This window comes from Lutjanus erythropterus, chromosome 6 (genome assembly GCF_056507025.1).
Source record: "Lutjanus erythropterus isolate fLutEry1 chromosome 6, fLutEry1.hap2, whole genome shotgun sequence".
NCBI classification, from domain to species: Eukaryota; Metazoa; Chordata; class Actinopteri; order Lutjaniformes; family Lutjanidae; genus Lutjanus; species Lutjanus erythropterus.
In genome coordinates, this window is record NC_139322.1 from 1198162 (window position 1) to 1218362 (window position 20201).

The following is a 20201-nucleotide window of genomic DNA, read 5'->3' on the forward strand; positions in this document are numbered from 1 at the left end:
GAGAATATTTAAAAACCCCAAAGTGTTTTTTTTCACATTTATGTTTGGCCAACAGCAGCCTGATCAATTTGTCATGTGACCCCCGATGGAAAATAACTGCCCACCCCTGGTGTAAAGGCTCCATAAATAACCCTGTTTGTGGATAAAACTCATGTTTACTTGTGGTCAAAAGCAGGCAGGCAGCTCGAAACAGGCAAACTTATTCAGAGAGAGGTCAGAGAGGCAGAACAAAAGGTTGGAAAGTTAAAGCAAACACACAAGAGACCACCTGGCAGGGAGTGAATGGAAATGGTACGGTATATAAACTGCTGCAGGACTGATGAGGGAGAGAGGGAGCAGGTGAGCAGGAGGGCGGGGGAGGTCAGGTGATGGAGGATGACTGGAAAAGGGTTACTGCAGGATGGGCGGGAGGGGCCTGCTCTGAAATGACAGAGTCAGTATGTGGCAGGAAAAGCAGAACAGACTTAGACAATTATCTTATAAAGCCATTATTTTGATAAAATCATCGGCTGGTCGACCTCTCATCTATTCTAAGACTCTAGACTAATAATCAGACACGCATTTTCGAGTTCTCCATAATTATCCTGTGATTTTGAGGAAACAAAAGTTGTCACAATAATACTGATACATTTCACCCGTTACATGAAGTAACGGGTGAAATGGATAAAAATGGAAATTTATGGGTGCAGAAAAATGAACTAACTGCAGGCGAGAACAATAATGTAACTCGTGCAACATGTTTTTTCCCTGGAGAAATCAGTGATGAAAATGTTTGTGCAGTCTTTATACATTTACATTCACTAATACAGTACTATCAAGCCTAATTAGGCAGCAGGATTTTATTGTGAAACCTACAAGACAACTTTTGACCTCATATCCTGTTAAACAATAGGACGTTGCCATTTGATACGACAGCGATGACAGCTAGATGATCACTAAAATGGATGATGTAAAGTCCACAATAGTCAGTGCATAATCCCTAATTGTGGATGATACACCGTCTAAGAGTTTGGTGCGCTCACTGCTTGTAAAATTTTTCAAAAAGTATTAGCTTTGGCTAGCTACAAGCTAAGCTTGTTGTTACTATGGAAACATATCAACAGCTGCAGGAGCTGCACCAGGTGAGAATGAGAATGACGTGTATGTGTGTTTGATCACCGGTGTGGGTCGGTGCGGATCTCACTTAGAGATAATTACGGGTAACTGGTTGGTTCTTTGCGGGTGCGGGTTTGCAGAACTGGAACAGTGCAGGACTCTGCTGTTGTGTCAGTTTAGTTCTAGTCTCAGTTTTGCTCAAGCAGGACTCAGGTCAGCAATAATAAAAATCCAACGACCAGGTAGACTTTCAAAATAAAGGCACAAAAATGACTTGGTTGGGTTTAAAAAAAAGATCATGGTTTGGGTTAAAACAAGACGCCTTAGTTCACATGCATAACATAACTTTCGTAACCTAACAAATGTTACGTAATTTACCGACAGTATGTTACGTAACATAAAAAAAGAAGTCAGTGCTGACTTTTGGTTTCACATGGGACACGAGCCTCTGTGTTTTTTTGACCAGTCAGTCCAACCCACCTCTTTTATACTCTGACTTAGTTGGTTTTTATACCACAAGGGGCTCAAACAGAAATGCCGTAGAGGGGCATCTACTGCCTCAAAGTGTGAGGGCTCTGACCAAGCTGCTGTATTTGATGCATTAGGAGTAAGAACAGGCTGGACGTCTGCTGCCCTTGAAGGCTTATTCTGATGCTGAGCTACATAAATACAATAAACTTGACTCTCTGTGAAGGACAGATTGTCTCAGGCCCCGTCCCTCTCAGGGGGGACGTAGTTTCTGCACAGCAAAGACATTTAGTACATGAATGAGTGAACGTGAATATGAATGAGTGTGTTTCAGAGAGAGAGTGTGTGTGTTGTGTGTGTGTGTGTGAGAGAGGGTTGCGTGAGAAGGAAGTGCCTGCTCGCACTCTTTAATGTAACTCCACCACCCATTGACCTTCGTGTGTGTCTGTGTGTGTGTGTGTGTGTGTGTGTGTGTGTGTCTGCACAAGTTGCGTGCCAGCATGTGTGTGAGGATGTGCATCTGTTTGATCATATATTTTGCTGTGTGTGTGCGCTCTTCTTGTTTAAGCGGAGCAGCTCAGAGTTTTAGACGTTCACAGTGAGGACACGTTGTCTGTCTGCTCCTCGTGTCTTTAAAGGTTGTTCCTGTAAACGGTTCGCACTTACTTTGAAGTTAAGGTCAGAAAGCACAGAGAACCATACCAGAGAAGCAGACACAAGAACCGCAGACCATCTCTCTGATGAACAGTTAACTTCAGTCATTTATGATGTCAGTCCCTGTGCAATAACACTAAAACATCCACTGTGCCTGAAAGTGAAGTTCAGTATATTACAGTTTAAAATACACACTATTTAACATCTTCATCACTGTCAGAAACACTGTAAATCTAAACAGGTTGTATAAACTCATACATGCAACATTTTGTCTTTAATACCAAGAAAAAGTTAGTATCAAGATACTCACTGCCAAAACAAACTTGAGGCTGAAATGATCCCAGTTCGACATTCGATACCTCACAGATCAGAATCCACAGATGAAATCTGAACTATTTAATTTAATGTTAGTGCAGAGCAAAGTGAAAATCACCTTCAGTTTCTGCACAAGCACACTGATATTGATCCATAATAAGTAGTGAATGTTGCTCAATTCTAATACCGGACCATTTTTATTATAAATATATTGACAAAGTATCAAAATGTTGGTATACTGTGCAACACCAACATGTGCTTTACATTACCACCTACTGTATATATGTAAAGTAATCTTTTACCTTCTTTTAATATGTATTTCAGCACTCTTTACACTTTCTGTATTCTTGTTTCCTGGTGAATCCTATGGGGGTACCAGGGCTTTTGTTGAGAGAGAGAGAGAGCTGTGAGAGCCGCTCTCAGTGGATGTTGGACTCCTCCACGGTCGTCCCTTGTCTCTGATCCTGTTTGTGATCTTTATGGACAGGATCTCAAGGTCCAGCCGAGGTCAGGAGAGTGGCCAGCTTGGGAACCTTTTTGCAGATGATGTGTTTCTGTTGGCTTCATCAGACCGTGACCTTCAGCACGCACTGGGGCGGTTTGCTGCCAAGTTTGAAGCAGCCAGGGGGACAGTCAGCACCTCCCGGTCTGACGCCATGGTTCTCTGCCAGAAATTTCTGCTTCTGGGTGAGGAGTGAGTTTTGAGAATTACATATACCATTACATTTACCATCTGGCCTGGAAACATCCCCCAGGAGGAGCTTTAATGTGTTGCTGGTGAGAGGGACGTCTGGAATATCCAGCTAGATCTGGTCATACACTGTACAGTTTTAGAAATGTTAATGTTTAATTCTGAGTCCTCCTGTTCGAGTAAATCCTCAGTGATGTCAACCTAAAGGTCATACATGATTTATGGTCTCGTACTGTACGGTCCATTTGTCGAGCCACGACCTGAGTGCTCACATTGTATGAGTAAAAAAGAAAATAACATGGACGTCAGCCCCGTCAATAAAGATTTGTTTGAAAGCTTTGAGGCAGGTAGAAGGTTTTTTGCTAGCAATAATGCTAACAAGGCAGAAGAGTGCTGCCTTGATCATCTGAACCATCCTGTGAGCTCAAACTTTTAAGATCAAAGAGGCAGTGCCGTATATGAACAGGTGATGAAGACGATGCGGACAATATGGCTTGTCCATTTAGCAGAGAGAATTGGAGGTAAACTAGTTATGTTTTACTGTCCGTATTTTCTGTCCACATTATGTGTTGCATGACCCAACCTTGGATAAGCACAAGAAAATGGATGGATGAATTCACAGTATTTATACATCTTTTTTCACCCTTATTTGTATGCACATAATAGTTCTATTGTTACTCTTTATCACTGTTGTCCTTTTTTTGTGGCTCCCCGATTAGCTCTTTGGTTCTGATTCTGAAATTGTGAGCAGGCAAACATCCGCACTCATACAATCATTGTTGCCTCTTTAGTCGACTCCAGCCTGCAGGGTTTGTGTGTCTCTATCAGGGTGTGTTTGCTGTCTGCAGTCGGCCTGTCCCAGCGGGGTGGACACTTCAAGACTCCAAACAGCTGAAGTTTAGCAGTGTCTGCTTTCAAATGCAGCGTCAGCCCCGAGAAGTCCTCCTCCTCATTCATCCTCTTCACTTCCTCTCGTTCTCTTCCACTGTTTTTCTCCTCCCCTCCCTCCTCTTCCTCTGTTATTTCCTTCCCTCCTTTAATTGATCCAAACCTTCCATCTCTCTCTTCCTCCTCCTTCCTAACTCATTTCCTCTGTCTATCTACCTCTTTCCACCTCTTTCTTGTCTTCCTCCCCCTCTTCTTCACTTCCTCCTGCTTTTAAAAACATAAATATAGACCTACACATAGTAAAACTCCTCTTCCTCCCCCTCTCCTTCCACTTACTGTCTTTTTCTCCCAGTCAATTCTCTCTCTCTCTCTCTCTCTCTCTCTCTCTCTCTCTCTCTCTCTCTCAATCCATATCTCTTTACCCCCTCTCCTCTCCTCTTCTCCCCCTCAGTCTCCACTCCCTCTCTCAGCTCTTAAATGCAGAACTTTGTGTCTGAATTTGGCTCATTCTGTGTGAGTGTCTCATCTATCATGCATGAGTGTTAAATTATAAACTCTGGGTCAGTGCGCCGCCCTCAGCTAACATCCTCTGCCTCTGACACACACACACACACATACACACAGAAAGAGAGAGAGTTAACAGCAGATGGATATCAGCTCTCGATGTTATCGGGGAACACGCTGAAGTTGTCCGTCCTCCAGCAGGACTTTCTCCAGTCGTCCTGCAGCTCCTCTCTGCTGGTTAGAAGTTGTGTCACAGATGCAGAATCTCTGTTATCGATGCTGGCTGGAGTTCATATCATTTTGTAGAAAATTAATCTTCCTTCAAAGCCCCCAAAATTGATTTATTTTTTATCTTGTACAAGATATGAAACTTATTTGCAAAAGATACTAGATATAGATATTATATTATAACTTGAGCACACAAGATAAGATAAAGAAATATGTAATTTTTCATGACTTTGAGAGTGTGGTAGAATCCAGTATCAAATCCACTTCCTCAGTCAGAATCCTTTGAAATCCCTCCATGCACAGCTCCAGTTTTGCATTTCCAGTTTTGTATCAGAATTGATCCATTTCCCGCAATTATCTCTAAGTCACATCTGCACCCACCAGCACCCTAAACCATTAATATGGTAAAAGTCCTGTGACCCGTGATTAAACACACATACTCTGATCACACCACACTTTCCACAAATAACAGACTTGGCCTTTGATAACATACTGTCCCCGATTTGATATTCACCATTTTCCCTTCATGTCATCCATTTTAGCTATCAGTCCCATTGTTTAGCAGGATGTGGGGTCAAAGGCTGTGTCGTAGTGTTTTATAATAAAATCCTGTCTTCTTATTAGGCTTGGTGTTACTGTAGCAGATTTAAATGTCAAAGAAAGTGCACAATTATTTTCATTTTGTAACTGAGCTAACTAGCAGCTACAATTAGGAGCAGTTGGCAGTCACTTTCGCAACAAGTGAAGCTATTCCAGACTTCACAGCAGCTTTTCTAAAAAATTGTGATGCATGTTGCAATATTTTTGAGTGATATTTGCAAAGAAATTGTGGGAGCAGATGAAAATTACCAAAAAAAAAAAGCAGTGACTTTGTTAATTCTTTGTATAATTAATTAAAAATCAACAACTGGACAACTTCCTCTCAGTGTTCTAAAACTTCTAGCAAAATATGCTTTAAGTAAATGAAGAAGTTCACATGGGGAGCATTCCACAAAGAAGAGCTCAAACTCAGAACAAGCACAGAATTTAAAGAATATATAAGTGCACAGAGCGTCGATAAATGTCAATTAAAATCAATAAAAATACAACACAATAGTAAATAATAAAAATTAAGTTGGTTGATTGAGATGTACATTAAAGAGCGGTAAACTGTTCAACTGTCTCAGGATTTATTATTACATCAAGTCTGTAGGTGCAATCTAACAGATTCACACTTGGTGATTATAACTGAGAGAAGCCAGCTGATAATTACTGGGCCTGTGGAACAACCATTATTATGGAAAGCACAATTTACCAATAAACCAATACAATAACCAATTTCATCATTATGTTTTTTGCTGCAAAGCAAAAGTGGGCTATATAAAGGCAGAGAATAGTGTTTCCCCCTCAGTATATGAGGATTGTGTGTTATGTAAGATCTTGTGAACAGGTAACCTGCAGCAGCTCGACACTGAATCTCACTGAGCTACCTGGCACTCAGGTGTGGTGGGGCACCGCTAAGCTAATCCAGGCTAACCTCCGCAGAACTATTTACACCTCTGCATGAATCATTCATGGAGAAAGAACTCCTATAAATTAGACATGAAACAAACACTTAGCTGTTGGCTACATGCTACATGCACCAGTTCTCAGTGTTTTATGGGCCCAGATCCTCTGCGGAGGCAAACACAAGCCAACATCAGAGTTTTAACCCTGTCCTCTGATTGGTTAAAACCCAGTGGACTCGTTGATTTTTTGTCTCGTGGGCTGCACAGAGGATGGAACATCATAGAGAAAATAGTTTCCTCACTGCTGCTGTTTAACTGTCCAGAGTAAAATAAGCTTCACTTCATACATCATCGTTACATTATATACATCAACACAGTCAGCGAGTTTATTAGTTTTTCTCTCTGGAGGCTTCACAGCAGACTATTAGACAGGACGATATTGGAGATGGAGATTGCGATTCAACAGGGATGATGGAGCGGCAGTGAGGTGTTTGCAGATGAGATGAGTTTTTAACTTATGACTGATGACAGTGACTCCTCTGTTTGGGAGGAAAATGTGGAGTGGGTGGCCTGGTGACAGAGACGCTGAGAGGAAGGAGAAATCCAAAAGGTATTCTCCCTAAGAAAACTAAAAGTAAAAAATTGCTGCTACGAGCAAACAAACAGCAATATCACATCCTGGACTCACTGTCTGTCCTATTAATGACGTTCAGAACAGACGAAGGACGCTGCGAGTCGTCCTGAAATAAACATGAGATTCATATGAATTGAAGAGGAACCATTTGAGACATTAGTTCACACACAGGAGATGAGAAACCATGAGACTAACAGCTTTTCCATAAACTTTCTCTAATTGATTATATAGCAGTTGTTACTGACCAGCACTGGAATGCTCCTGGCTGGCTCGCATGCTATTCGCTCGCTCAGGTAGTAAGTAGAAGAAATCAGGTCAATAAGAGCCGACAAAGAGGAACAGAATCAGAAGATGGTGTCAGTGAGGACAGCTGTGTGTCCTCAGCTGTGAGGGATGTATTGCGAGAGGACAGAGACGGTGTGCGGTGTGAATTTTTTGGGTGACTTTTAATGTGACGCAGCGGCTGGTAGCAAGTGACTGCAGAAGGAAGGTCAGAGCAGTGCGGAGGTGAAGGAGGTGAGAAAAAATGACGGAGTGCAGATTAGCTGGTCCCTGTTTGTCATAGCGTCCTGTGGGGACGGTTTGATGACAATATTTCTATTTTTGTCTTTGTGAGACTTTTGGTTTGGAGTTTGGAGTCATGGAAATGAGGATAAGTGTGGCGACGCCTGCATGCTAGTTCAGGCAGTCAACTCGAGCTGCAGCACCAATCACATGTCACACGCCTCACTCTCAGTAGAACCAAATGCACCATTGCAATCTGGAGGTCTGTTTAAACTGCTATACCTCCCTTCACTCACCCTCTGCCTACAATGCACTGCTGCCCTGCACTGGTGTCGCTGCCTGCTTTTTTAACTCCACCGCCACCCCAGCATCCACCTGCAGGCTCCAACGAGATACTAGATATAGATATTATATTATAACTTGAGCACACAAGATAAAAGATGTAATATAACCATTCTAAAATGTGAGCTGTCTGACTGAAATGCTAGTTTTTGCACATTTTCATTTTAACAGATGTGATACGAATGTTCATATTTGGTGAAAATGTTCTGGATTACATTCAGGATGAGCTCAGCTGCTTTACCACATTAAGATGTTTTAAATGTCATTTTAATCATTTGTCCAGTCACTCTTGGAGCCACGTGTTCGTTCAGTTGATATTTAGTGACTATTAAATTAACTTACATCTATTTGATAATTGATTAATCGTTATGAGTCATTTTTTTAAAATGAAAAAAGTCTAAATTCTCTCTACATTTGTCCAACACATTACTTTGCAGATTCAGATGAATTAATAATCAACAAATAAATTATTATAAATAATTATAATTACCGTACCAAATATTATATGAAATTATATGAGGATAAGACTGTATTGATCCAGAGGGAATTCAGAAGTTTCATCAGCAGCAACATTAAAGTGATGAACACATAAATGCATCAATAATTATAACCTAATAATATAATACATAATATTATGCAGTGGGCCATTCTGCATAATGAATACTTTTACTTTTGCCATACTTTAACTTAACTATAAGATCAGAGTACTTGTTCCATTGCTGTGTGCAGTAAACCAGTAAACCAGTAAACCAGTAAAGGTGAAGGTTAGTCTGACGGTCAGTTTACTGGTCGTGTCCTGACTGTCTGACTCTCTGTGTGAACTCTGAGGACGTCTGGGAGTTCCCTGTTTGTCTGGGAAATGTCAGTCTACTCAGCACTGCTGCTGCCTATATATAGACACTACACACACACACACACACACACACACACACACACACACACACACACACACACACTCGAGGGAATATGATCATTTGTGTGTGTGTTCGTCTCTCCTCCTTTTCTTTCTCTGGATTCCTCCTGCTTTTCGTTCTCCGTCCTCCCCCTTCTCTCCCTCCCTCCTCCCTCCTCCCAGACTGCATCGGGCCACTCTGAATTATTAATGAGGTCACACACACACATAGACACACACACACGCACACCCAGTCAGAGTGTGTCTCCTCTTACGATCAATATGTCCACAAAAAGCTTCTCCTCTGACACTCTTCTTCTTCTTCTTCTTCTTTTTCTCTTTTTCTTTTCTTCTTTCCTAATGAAACACCACTGAAAGAAAATTAATTAATTAATTAGTATTGTGTGTAGTATTCTGTGTAGTATTGTGTGTAGTGCTCTGGAGTATTCTCATCCACACTGTTTTGGTCTAATCTGTTTCACTCAGCTGATTTCTTTTTTAAAGGAACAGTTCACCATTTTGTGAAATTTTGTGCACTTAGTTTTTTCTGAGAGTTAGATGAGCTTGATCTCATGTCTGTGTGTTTGGTTTATTGTAGAATTCTGCAAAGGACTATTTTTTTCATCCCACTGCAGCCTTGAGCAAAGTTTAAACCGCCCTCTACCCATGAGATTCGTGTTGGGTCCCAATGCCTTCCCATAGTTTATTCACAGTAATGAAATATATTTACAAAAATCCAACTTATCAGACACAGTCAGATAAATAGATAAAGTCTTGGACTCGTCATCGCTGTCTCTAGTGTCTGACAGTAAACTGAGTCATGTTAACCAAATATCTGTGAAGAAACAGTGGCATCAGAGGTACTCCGATTGTTTACTTAAGGAAAAGTAAAAGTAATGGTGGCCTGGTAGCTCCGTTGGTAGAGCATTTGCCCCATTTACTGAGGCTGTGAGTCCTCTTCAGTGTCCGCAAGTTCGACTCCCACATACAGCCATTTGCTGCATGTCATTCCCCTACTCCTCCTCCTCTTTTCCTGTTATTTCTTCAGCTGTCCTATCAATTAAAGCCATTAACCTTTAGTTGACAGAAATAATGTGAAAGTGAAGATAAAAGTAGAAATTCTGTGGTGATAAGAGAAAACTTAATGGAAAATCTTGTGCCAGAGATTGCTTAAAAATTGCAGAATAAGCAAAGTCCTGAATATCCAGGTCCATATTACTTAAACATTAAGGTACTAAAAGTATCAAAAGTACACATTATGCAGAATGATTTCTTTGAAAGTGTTTAATTGTTTTATTATCACACAATATCGTATTATTTTGATTTGACCACTAATGAAGTATTTTAATGTTGTATTTCCTCAATTTGGCACCTTTTTTTGGATACTTTTTTACTCTGCTGAGTAGATTAGCAGCAGCATGAAGTGTTTGTTGATGAGATGAGTTTTTAACTTATGACTGATGACGAGGAGTGACTCCTCTGTTTGAGAGGAAAATGTGGAGCGGGTGGCCTGATGATAGAGACACTGACAGGAAAGAGAAACCCAAAGGTATTCTCCATAAAAATACAAAACAAACATCATATTCTGGACTCACTGTCTGTCCTTTTAATGGGAGGCTGCGAGTCGTCCTGAAATAAACATGAGATTCATATGAATTGAAGAGGACGTATTTGAGACATTAGTTCACACACAGGAGACGAGAAACCATGATACTAACAGCTTTTCCCCAAACTTTCTCTAATTGATTATATAGCAGTTGTTACTGAACAGTGCTGGCGTTCTCCTGGCTGGCTCGCATGCTGTTAGCTCACTCAGATAGTAACCCTGAATGTACCATTACTGCTCAGCTTTGCTTCTAATTTCTCCCAGTGGCCACTTGATGAAATGATAATCGGTTTCACAATAAACTCTGATAAAATACGTGACTTTTAGTACCACCATTTCAAATTTTGATTATTATTGTATGCTTGATTACCACGCTTTTAAAAACTAAAAATTCTATCAAAAATACTTTATTGATCCCCGGGGGGAAATTGTTGATGTTACAGATGCTCCAGTTCAAGAACAGAAAAAAATATACAAGCATAGAAATTACTGGTCAACATTTTTCACAGTTTCTTATGTTTTAAAATAGACTGATCAATCGAGAATATAATCGACTGATTAATCTTATATGAAAATAATTGTTAGCTGCAGCCTGGATGGTATTCAAAGAGAAAGAAATGACTCTCCTGTTGTCCCACGGAGGCTTCTGACAGACAGGACTGATGTCCCTCACTGGCTTCTCACAAGGAATTGAACCAACTGTGTTTGTTGAAACTCAAAACCAAGACGGAGACAGGAACTCGGACTGGGAATCAGACCTCTGGGTGTCTGCGGGGGTGGACGGCGGGAACCCTACTAATCAATGTTATTTTATTTTGAAAATCAAATCAAACAGGAAACAGTGAACAAAGTCATTAAAAATCTCTCTCCTGGTTGGTTACACAGAAACTAAAACTAATCTGTCTTGTGATATTAATGAAAACCCTGTGTGTGTGTGTGTGTGTGTGTGTGTGTGTGTGTGTGTGTGTGTGTGTGTGTGTGTGTGTGCGTGTGCATGTGTGTGTGTGTGTGTGTGTGTTTTAAGTTTACCTGGGGGAATGCAGGAGTAATGGGGACTTAAACAAACTGTCCCCTGAGTCCAAACGCCCCTCACACTACCTGATTAACCATTGATTTTTCCACTGTTCTCTCTCTCTCGCTCGTGCTCCCTCTGTGTGTGTGTGTGTGTGTGTGTGTGTGTGTGTGTGTGTGTGTGTGTGTGTGTGTGTTTCCCGTCTTTCCAACACAATGTAAATAAGTCAACACAATTATAGCTCGATCTTCACTACAAGTGGGAGGAAAAGATGGAGAGAAAGAATCAACAAAAGCAAAGAGGAGAGAAGTGAAGACTTGAGAGAAGAAGAGGCTCTGAAATCATTTTATCAAATAAATATCTCATTCCTGTTATTTTGACTGATATTGCAATTTTGACATGATTTGCGATATGAGAATTTGAGTAGGCTGTATGCCGTTTTGATCAAATTTCGTTCAGTGTTCAGCCTTATTATGAACGCAGAGGAGCTCTTTCAGGTTTGGTGGATAAATCTGGTTTCCAACAGCAAACTTTCACTGCAAAGTTAATGTCATGGGGTTGGTAACTACTTTTTTCTTTTCAGTGTCTTTCCAAACAGTGTGGCATGGCACACGGGTGCTTTGACGCAGGTCCAGATGTACCTTGAGATATTGTGACAACCGTTCAATCTTATTGCAAATATACAACTATAAATTACTAACAGTTTTTTATTTACTGTATCAGTAGTTTGTACGCAATATTTCCCAAGAAGCAAATTCCATTTCCTCTTAAAAAAATCATTTCAAAGCAGACCCCGACTTTTTGCATTTGCATTTTGCATTATTTTATTTTATTAATAAATATTTCATAAATTTTATTTGGCATTATAAACTAAAGAGAAAGTAGTATTGTACTGTCATCTCAGAAATATTCTGGGTCTCATTGCATAAATTTATCCTGTTTCTTACAGAAAAACTCTTTAGTGAGATTAAATCAGTGGCGTGCTCTTTTAAAGGACCATCCCGTGTTTTTTCACGTTGCAGCTCATTAACTATAAATGGCTCATTCCTCCTGACTGTTTTCTGAAGCACAACATCAGTTGTCAGATGTTTTTTTTTTCCTTCTAGGCAGCTGTGTTCATGTTTCAGTGTTACATCAGCTCCTGAGAGGAACAAACAGTAGATCTTTTTCACATTCAGACTGAACGTAGGTTACTGTATATGTGTAATCAACACCGCTGTACTCATGACAGGAACATACACACACGTGTCCTGGTCTGGTTCGTATTCTGTTGGTAAATGAGCCCGTTCATCATTTCTCTGCAGAAACTCTGTGATGAAGTTCTGCACTGAAGAGTCAGAGAGACAAAAAACCAACAACACACAGACACAGAGAAATCAATTTTACCTGGTTATCAGGTAAAATATCCAAAAGATGAACAAAAAGAGAGAAAAATACGAGTTTTCGTTGTCATTCTTCAGTGTTGAACTGAAGCTTCACGATAAAATGTTTTCAACACACAAACATTAAACTTTGATGCACCGTCCAGCTGCTGTGTGTGTCTGTGTGTGTGAGTGACAGTCCGACAGCTGACCAGTGTTTCTTTACATTCATTATTCATATTTAACTTTGTGTGTTTGTGTGTACAGTGTGTTTTTATCATGGGATGTAGCCTGTTGTGTGTCTGTGTGTGGGCGGATACACATGCTGCACATGTACCTCCAGGCAGTCTGTGTGTGTGTGTGTGTGTGTGTGTGTGTTTCTGCATGTTGTTCACACTAATGTGGATAAAATCTTTGGTTTTCTGTTTTTGCTGCACATCATTAAGGAGGAAAACATATTTCAGATGTTATAAAGGACGAATGAAGCAGCTGTCATCAGAGACAAATAAAACATTGAAGAAAACACTATTAAATGTGTTTTTTAAAAAATGTATTTATTTTATTTTACCTTTATTTAACCAGGCAAGTCATTAAGATCAGATTCTGATTTAAACCGGCAGCCTGGTGAATGTGTCGACGTTCACAGTCTGACTGCAGATTTTGTTGTTTCCTTTCTATACGCATATTTGACAAATACAGTCTGTACAAAACTTCAGTTCTGTTTTATTAGTTAAAAGTAGATTAACACAGGGTCAGTGACATGTACTGAATGAGAACATGTCAGCAGTAGGAGCACGAGTCATATAAATGTAAAATAAAATAAAGAAAAAATACATAAAAGAAAAATTTTCTGCCACAGCTCTGTTGCTGGACAGAGTCTCACACGCTTTGGACACTGCAAGAAGGAGTTTGATGTCACTTCCTGTCTCCACTAAGTGGCACTGCAGAGCACCCGCTAACTGTATGTCAAATGAATGTTACAGGAAGCTTACTTCCTGTTGCCACTAGGTGGTGCTATGACTATGACTCCTGATTGTCATGTCGGTGTCTGCAGGACTCTGATCAAACAAGTGAAATTTGGAGTGGATTGAACAATGAACACTGACGTCACAGCAACTTCCTGTGTTTTGGAGGAAAGTTGAAGTTTGCTGTGCTGCCAGGACAACAAACATTTGCTCTTTTGAAGTTTCAGCACTTTTCGACCAGAATATGTGCACCAGTTTTCAGATCATCATTTACAAGGTCTGAAACCTGGAACACAAAGAACCCTGAGAGAACAACAAATGTGAAACAAAGTGTGTACAGAAACTGAAGCTGCAGCTGTGAACTAAGACTCAAAACACAAAATGTTTTCAGAGATTCGATTTTTTTCAGCTGAGCTGAACAGTATACAACTCTTCAAAACTTGGTATCAATCTTGAATTTTTTTTAGGTTTCAAGCTTTCAAACACTGCAGTGGAACCTTTTTTTTTTTTCCTGTTTTGAATGATGACATGATATTCATTATTCAAAACAGGAAATAAATATTATATATGATATTCATTCATGAAGTGAACCTCCATGTTAGAGGTGACAGTGATGTTTGGAAGTAAAAGGGATTAGCCCCCATGTGTCACCTCTAACATAAAGACTCAAAAACATTTCATACAGTTAATTAATGAATTAATTCTTGAATGTACTTGTGTCAAGTCAAAGACAAACAAAGACATGGTTCATTACTTCCTCCAGGATTTTGCTGTTTTGGGGGGACTGTTGTGGTATAAAATGCCTGAAATTACAGCAGCTTTTCTAAAAAACTGCAGTACATGTTTTGATGTTTTCAGGTGTTTATTACAAGAAACCGCCAGAGCAAATGAAAATTGCAAAAAAAAAAAAAAAAGTTGCATAAAAAAATTCTAACAAAATATGCTTCAAATGCAAATGAATAAGTTCACTTGGAGAGTATTTCCCAAAGAAGTGAAATTTTTCTGGGGCTTAAACTCAATCAAATATGCACTGATTAGTTAGTAACAATGATGAACCTCTTCAGTACCTGTGATAAAATCATAAAAAAAAACAAAGGCACAACAAAGTAATAAATACTAAAACACTGAGTTGGTTCATTGAGACCTATATGCTCTGCTCTAATTGCTGAAAACTACAGTTGTTGGTCAAATTTGCAGAAGAGTTGCACTGATTGGACAAAATTGCAAGTTTATGCAGAATTCCCTGTGATTTGCTGCATTTGCGTTAATTGTTGCTATTGCAACATCGCAGCTTCCTGGAAGGACTAATTAATATGACAGAAAAATGCGTATTTAACCCTTCAGTGTGAGAATGTGTGCACTCCATTTAAACTGTGTGAGAATAAAAGCAAATCAACAAGATTCACATCAAACAAAGTGTGTTATGTGAAGTGTTTGGGTGTGATTGACTGCAGATGAAATGAACCTGTGCAGGTCAGTGTGAATGACTGTTAGCATGTGTGGCTGTTAGCATGGGTGGCTGTTAGCATGTGTGGCTGTTAGCATGTGTGGCTGCTGTTAGCTTGTGTGGCTGTTAGTAATGAGGGCTGTGACGTAAATATTCTCCTTCCGTGTTTGGTTTGTTCCAGCAGGCTGAGGTGACAACACACATCAGTGCTGGTTCAGGACAGGAATTACAGCCTGGCAGTGCTTCAGATGCCTCAGAGTGTTGCTGTAATGACCCCTCTTAAATTAACTGCCCGCACAGCCAGTTTAACACGCCCCGTGTTGAGCTGACCGCTGTAGCCTTAAAATAACGCAGCAAATAAACAAACATTTCACAGCGTCTCTGTCGTCTCGGTGTGAGTCTCCCACTCTCACATATAGCATAAACATTAACAGCAAACCTGCAAGCTAACATTAGCTAACCAGTAACGTCATATGATGAGGACCAGCAGCTGTGAGAATTCACACACATGATTGAGAGTGAATTAACAGTATTAGGAGTCTGTGTTTAATTCAGTGTGTCTGATCCACCAACCAGTTCTCCTCTCGTTCCTACAGTCTCCTCCCATTAAAGCAGCTCAGCTAATTAACAGGCTGGTAGAGTGGAGGCGACAAAATCCAAACGTCTGTAGAGAAACACACTTTACTAAGAGTCTGTGTGTGTAAAAACGTGTTTAAACTTGACTCTAAACTTGACTTTAAACTTGATCTCCTGCACACAAATGTGCAAGCTGATCTACTAACGGTGCGCACTGAGGATCGTCTTTCAAGACAGAACGAACTGTCCATTTATTATGTTTGCTTTGATGAAGATGTAATTCTCGAGTGTCCAAAATACTTTTTATGTCGTCTAACTTCCGTCTTTTCATCAATATAATATTTTTACCTGCAGGTTGCGTGTCTCTTCCCCCTTCACTACAGTTAACAGCTAAAGTGTGATTAAGTTGTCTGACACTGACTGCAGTTGGTTATTAGTTTGATTAATGGTTTACAGTCTAATAATGTGTGCCTGTATTGATTACTGATGGTGGCTGATCAGGCTAATTATCAGCTAATTGTGCTGATTTGTCTTCATTCAGTGTAATTATAATTCACTGTTGTTGCTCCATTGATTCTGGCCCTGATGTCCTACACTTTGGCTGCGATGACCCATTAAATTTGTATTTATAAAAAAAAAAAAATTAAAAATGGCTTATTCTCAGGTCTGCTGGTCTAAAACACAAAGCGTCCAAAGCGAACAGTATTTTGTTGGCTGTGGTCAAAAATGCTAACTGCTCTCAGTGTGCCATCATGTTAATCGATGGAGAAAGTAGGCTAATACTGTTCACAGAGCGTGAAATGTGCTAACTGTACATAATGGTGATTCTGTCTGCAGTTAATATTCTGTGACTCTTAAAATCATTATTTTCTTCTGGCACGGTCGTCATGACAACACAAACAGCAATATCAGTCGATACCAACAGATGGACTGTTTGTGCTGCTAATGAGGCGACCGAGGACGAGATTTAAAGGAATATTTCACCAGTTTGGAACAGAAGCTTATTTTTGTTGTTGAGCCTCAGTTTTCTGTTTAAATGTTTCAGTACGCAGCTCCAGTGTCCACCTGTGTGTGTGTGTGTGTGTGTGTGTGTGTTAGCAGTGTTTTGTCCCACTAAGCGGTGAAGCTGATTGTGTTTCCTTCACGTCTCTCAGGGAACAAATGAAACTTGACCTCAAACACGTTTCACAGACCAAACGTTCAGATTCAAATTAAAAATGGATTCTTCACTTCCCTGCAGGTTAAACGTGACAAAAAATAGCTGTCCACATTAAAATTTACATTAACCTTTAATATTGTAACTTATATGTCCAAATATTCACATTTTAATCTCAATCAAAAACTAATCTGAATCTAAAAAATGCTACAAAGTCCAAAGTCAGAAGGTGAACGGTTGTATTTCTCTGTTTAAAAAGGAAAATAGGTGAGAGAATATTTCATTTCTTGACACTTTGTGAGTTTTTCTTGTTTATTGGACATAGTGAACGTAAATGTACATAACGTAGTGAATACACATGCTTACGCACATCTCCCAGCTGAGACTCAAGAGGACGGGAGGAGAGGTGGAGAGTGGGAGACGAATATATCGCCAATCATCGATGGATGGGCTGATGATGGTTGGTTGGAAAATTTGAACATATCGCCCAACCCTGGCATTGTTAACTCTTTCCCTGCTGTTGATGATATATCTCAATTATCTAGCAAGTGCTGTTTTCCCTGCCAGGCGGTAGGAGACGCTGTGACATCATCTGACAAAAAAAATGGCACCTCTAGAAGAAGAGAACCGCTGGAACTGATTAGCAGGAGAAGAAGATGGTCATCTAGCATGAAAACATCTTTGCTCAGCTGCAGATCCGTGGGAAAGCGAGCACGGCGACCGAGCCGCAGAGCTCTGGGACTCGGTCAGTCGGGGCAGAGGGCGCTTCAGCCCCGGGGCCTCTCAGACTGTTTTGACCGGGGGACGGGGGACACACAGCTAAAGTTAGCCACTCACAAAATTTTTTGATGCAACCAAACAACATTCAAGTGCTTCTAAAAAAGAATGAATGAAGCTCAAACAAAAAGTTTTTTTGTGTCTGAAACTAGAAGATCTTCCTTTGATAGATTCCACGGTAACATATTCACAGAAATGAATATTCTGTTGGCCCCCGGCTGGCAACTTTATTAAAAAAAAAACACTGGTGGGAAAAGACTTAAAAGCTGGTGATAGAAGTCATTGTCTAAAATGTAATTAAACTTAGATGAGTCTTACTGCGTTTAAATATTTATGGCCCATAGATCAATGAATACATAAGAAATAAGCGCCTTTATTCCATAAGATTCTTACTAAATGACCCAATAAACTTGTTGCCGTGGATACCAACCCATCATTTGGTTGAACGGAAGCTTGATGATTTACAAATGTATCATGTGGTGAATAAACTGCTTTTATAGTTGAAGAATTCATGTCAAAATAAAGTTAGATGCAGCTGGCAACTTTTAAAAAAATGCTGGTGGGGAAAGAGTTAATAAATTAATAAAAATAAAAGATGACTGAGAAGGATACATTGGGAGATCCATAAACAAAACCTTCAGAATGTGTTGGTTTTATGTGTGAATTATTTCTATTAAATATATATTTTCAATTCAGAAATAATTTCTTGGGACTGGAGGAAAGTTGTGGGACACTCGTCTCCTCTGACCCTGCAGGATCTGCACCCGAGCTTCACAGTGAAAGTTACTTTCTGAATTTTACTACGTTTTTTAAATGTGTTTCAGCAGCAGTGTCGTTTGCAGATCTGTTTTACACGGAGCAGTTTGTAAAGTAAAGATCAGCTCTTCTCTCAGTCTGAACACTTTTATTTTTCTCTGCTTTGTTACATCATCAGGTAGTAAAATCCTCCTCCTCTCCTCTCCCAACATGAAACTCCCATCAGTCTGCTTAATGTGGAGCAGAGAGGGAGAGAGAGAGAGAGAGAGTGTGTGTGTGTGTGTGTGTGTGTGTGTGTGTGTGTGTGTGTGTGTGTGTGGAGAGAAAAGGGAGGGACACAAGGGAGCGAGGAAGAAGAGGGTGAGAAATGACAACGAACAGAGAGAGAGAGAGAGAGAGAGAGGAGGGAGGGAGGGTCGAGTGAGCAAATGGGAGGTGGAGCCAGAGAGAGAGAGTGTGTGTGTGTGTGTGAGAGAGAGAGAGAGAGGAGGGATGACAGGAGATGTGGTTGTTGCCGCGGCAGCAGAGCAGGACGGATCTGAGACAGTAAAACAACACTCCTCCTCCTCCTCCTCCTCTTCTTCTTCTTTTTTTAATCATCATTCCTCCGTCCTCCTGCGTCCGTCCATCCGTCCCGTCAACACCTGGAAAAAAAAAACCTGCCGCTGCTCTCCTCATCACTCCTCTTCTTCCTCACCTTCTTCATCATCATCATCATCACCATCAGCTGTGGTAAGTAGGATGAAAACTGCTCCAGATACACCGGCACTGACTTACTGCTGAGAATAGAAAGAGAAGAGAAGGGAGCGGAGAAGAGTGGTGAGGAGGAGGAGGAGGAGGAGGAAGAGGAGGAGGAGGAGCGGGACGGGACGGCAGGGTGGAGGTGGAGAGGGAAGAGTTTGGAGAAGAAGAGGAAGAAAATAGATTCAGAGTAGAAAAAGTAAAGAGGAGAGGAGAAGCAGGACAGAAAGATGTAGGAGGTGCAAGAACACAGAAAATAGAAAAAAGAAGAAGTGGAAGAACAGGACAGAACAGAATAGAACAGAACATAGAAAAGAATAGAACAGAACATAGAACAGAATAGAACAGAACATAGAAAAGAACGGAACAGAACAGAATAGAATAAAATAGAGTAGTTTGAGTGTTTGAGAGCGACTGCAGATTCAGGAATGAAAAATGTTGTAAAAATGTTGAAAAATAGAATAACAGGTAGAAAGTGAAGAACACAAAAATAGGTGGTTGTGTTTGCGCGTTCATGCGTGTGTGTGCACGTGTGTGTGTGTGTGTGTGTGTGTGTGTGTGTGTGTGTGTGTGTGTTGAGGTTGACGTAATCCAGCAGTATGAATTAGTGATGAAGTTCTGTGTATTTGCTATTAACGGTGGTTAGCTTTCACACACACACACACACACACACACACACACTTTTCATATGCATGCATGCACATACACACACATTATGCTCATTAATATTCACACACCTCCTGCTTCTGTAGTCCTGTCACGATGAAATCTTTTCTTTCCTGCTGCTGGACGTCTTTGTTTTGTTCTTTGACATATTTTTAGTTTTAAAGTTGAATGAAGGTTTTAGTGAAAAAGTGACAAAAGAAAAGTCGTGACGGTTGTCGCGTGCCTGCTGTCGTCTCTCTTCACGTGTTCGTTGTCGTCTCAATACTTTGTGACCTCCCTTCTCTCTCTGTGGCTCTCAGCTCAAAGCTCATTGGTTCCTCCTGAAGATGTGAGTCTTTTAAAAACATCTCACAGATCTAAAGTTTCGGATTTAAAAAGCTTCAGTAATTTCTTCAAACAGCCTCCTACTGCAGTTTTTAAGCAAACAAACAAACAG

At 40.3% G+C, this 20201-nt stretch overlaps 1 protein-coding gene across 1 annotated transcript in view; it reads left to right on the top strand.

Annotated features, from left to right (window-relative positions):
• The first annotated feature begins 18921 nt into the window (after window positions 1–18921).
• Window positions 18922–20201, top strand: part of kcnd1 (potassium voltage-gated channel, Shal-related subfamily, member 1) — an 83377-nt gene continuing 82097 nt past the window's right edge. The window contains exon 1 of the mRNA XM_084720151.1: window positions 18922–19090. The gene's annotated coding sequence lies outside the window, so the exon portion shown is untranslated. The remainder of the gene's footprint in view (window positions 19091–20201) is intronic.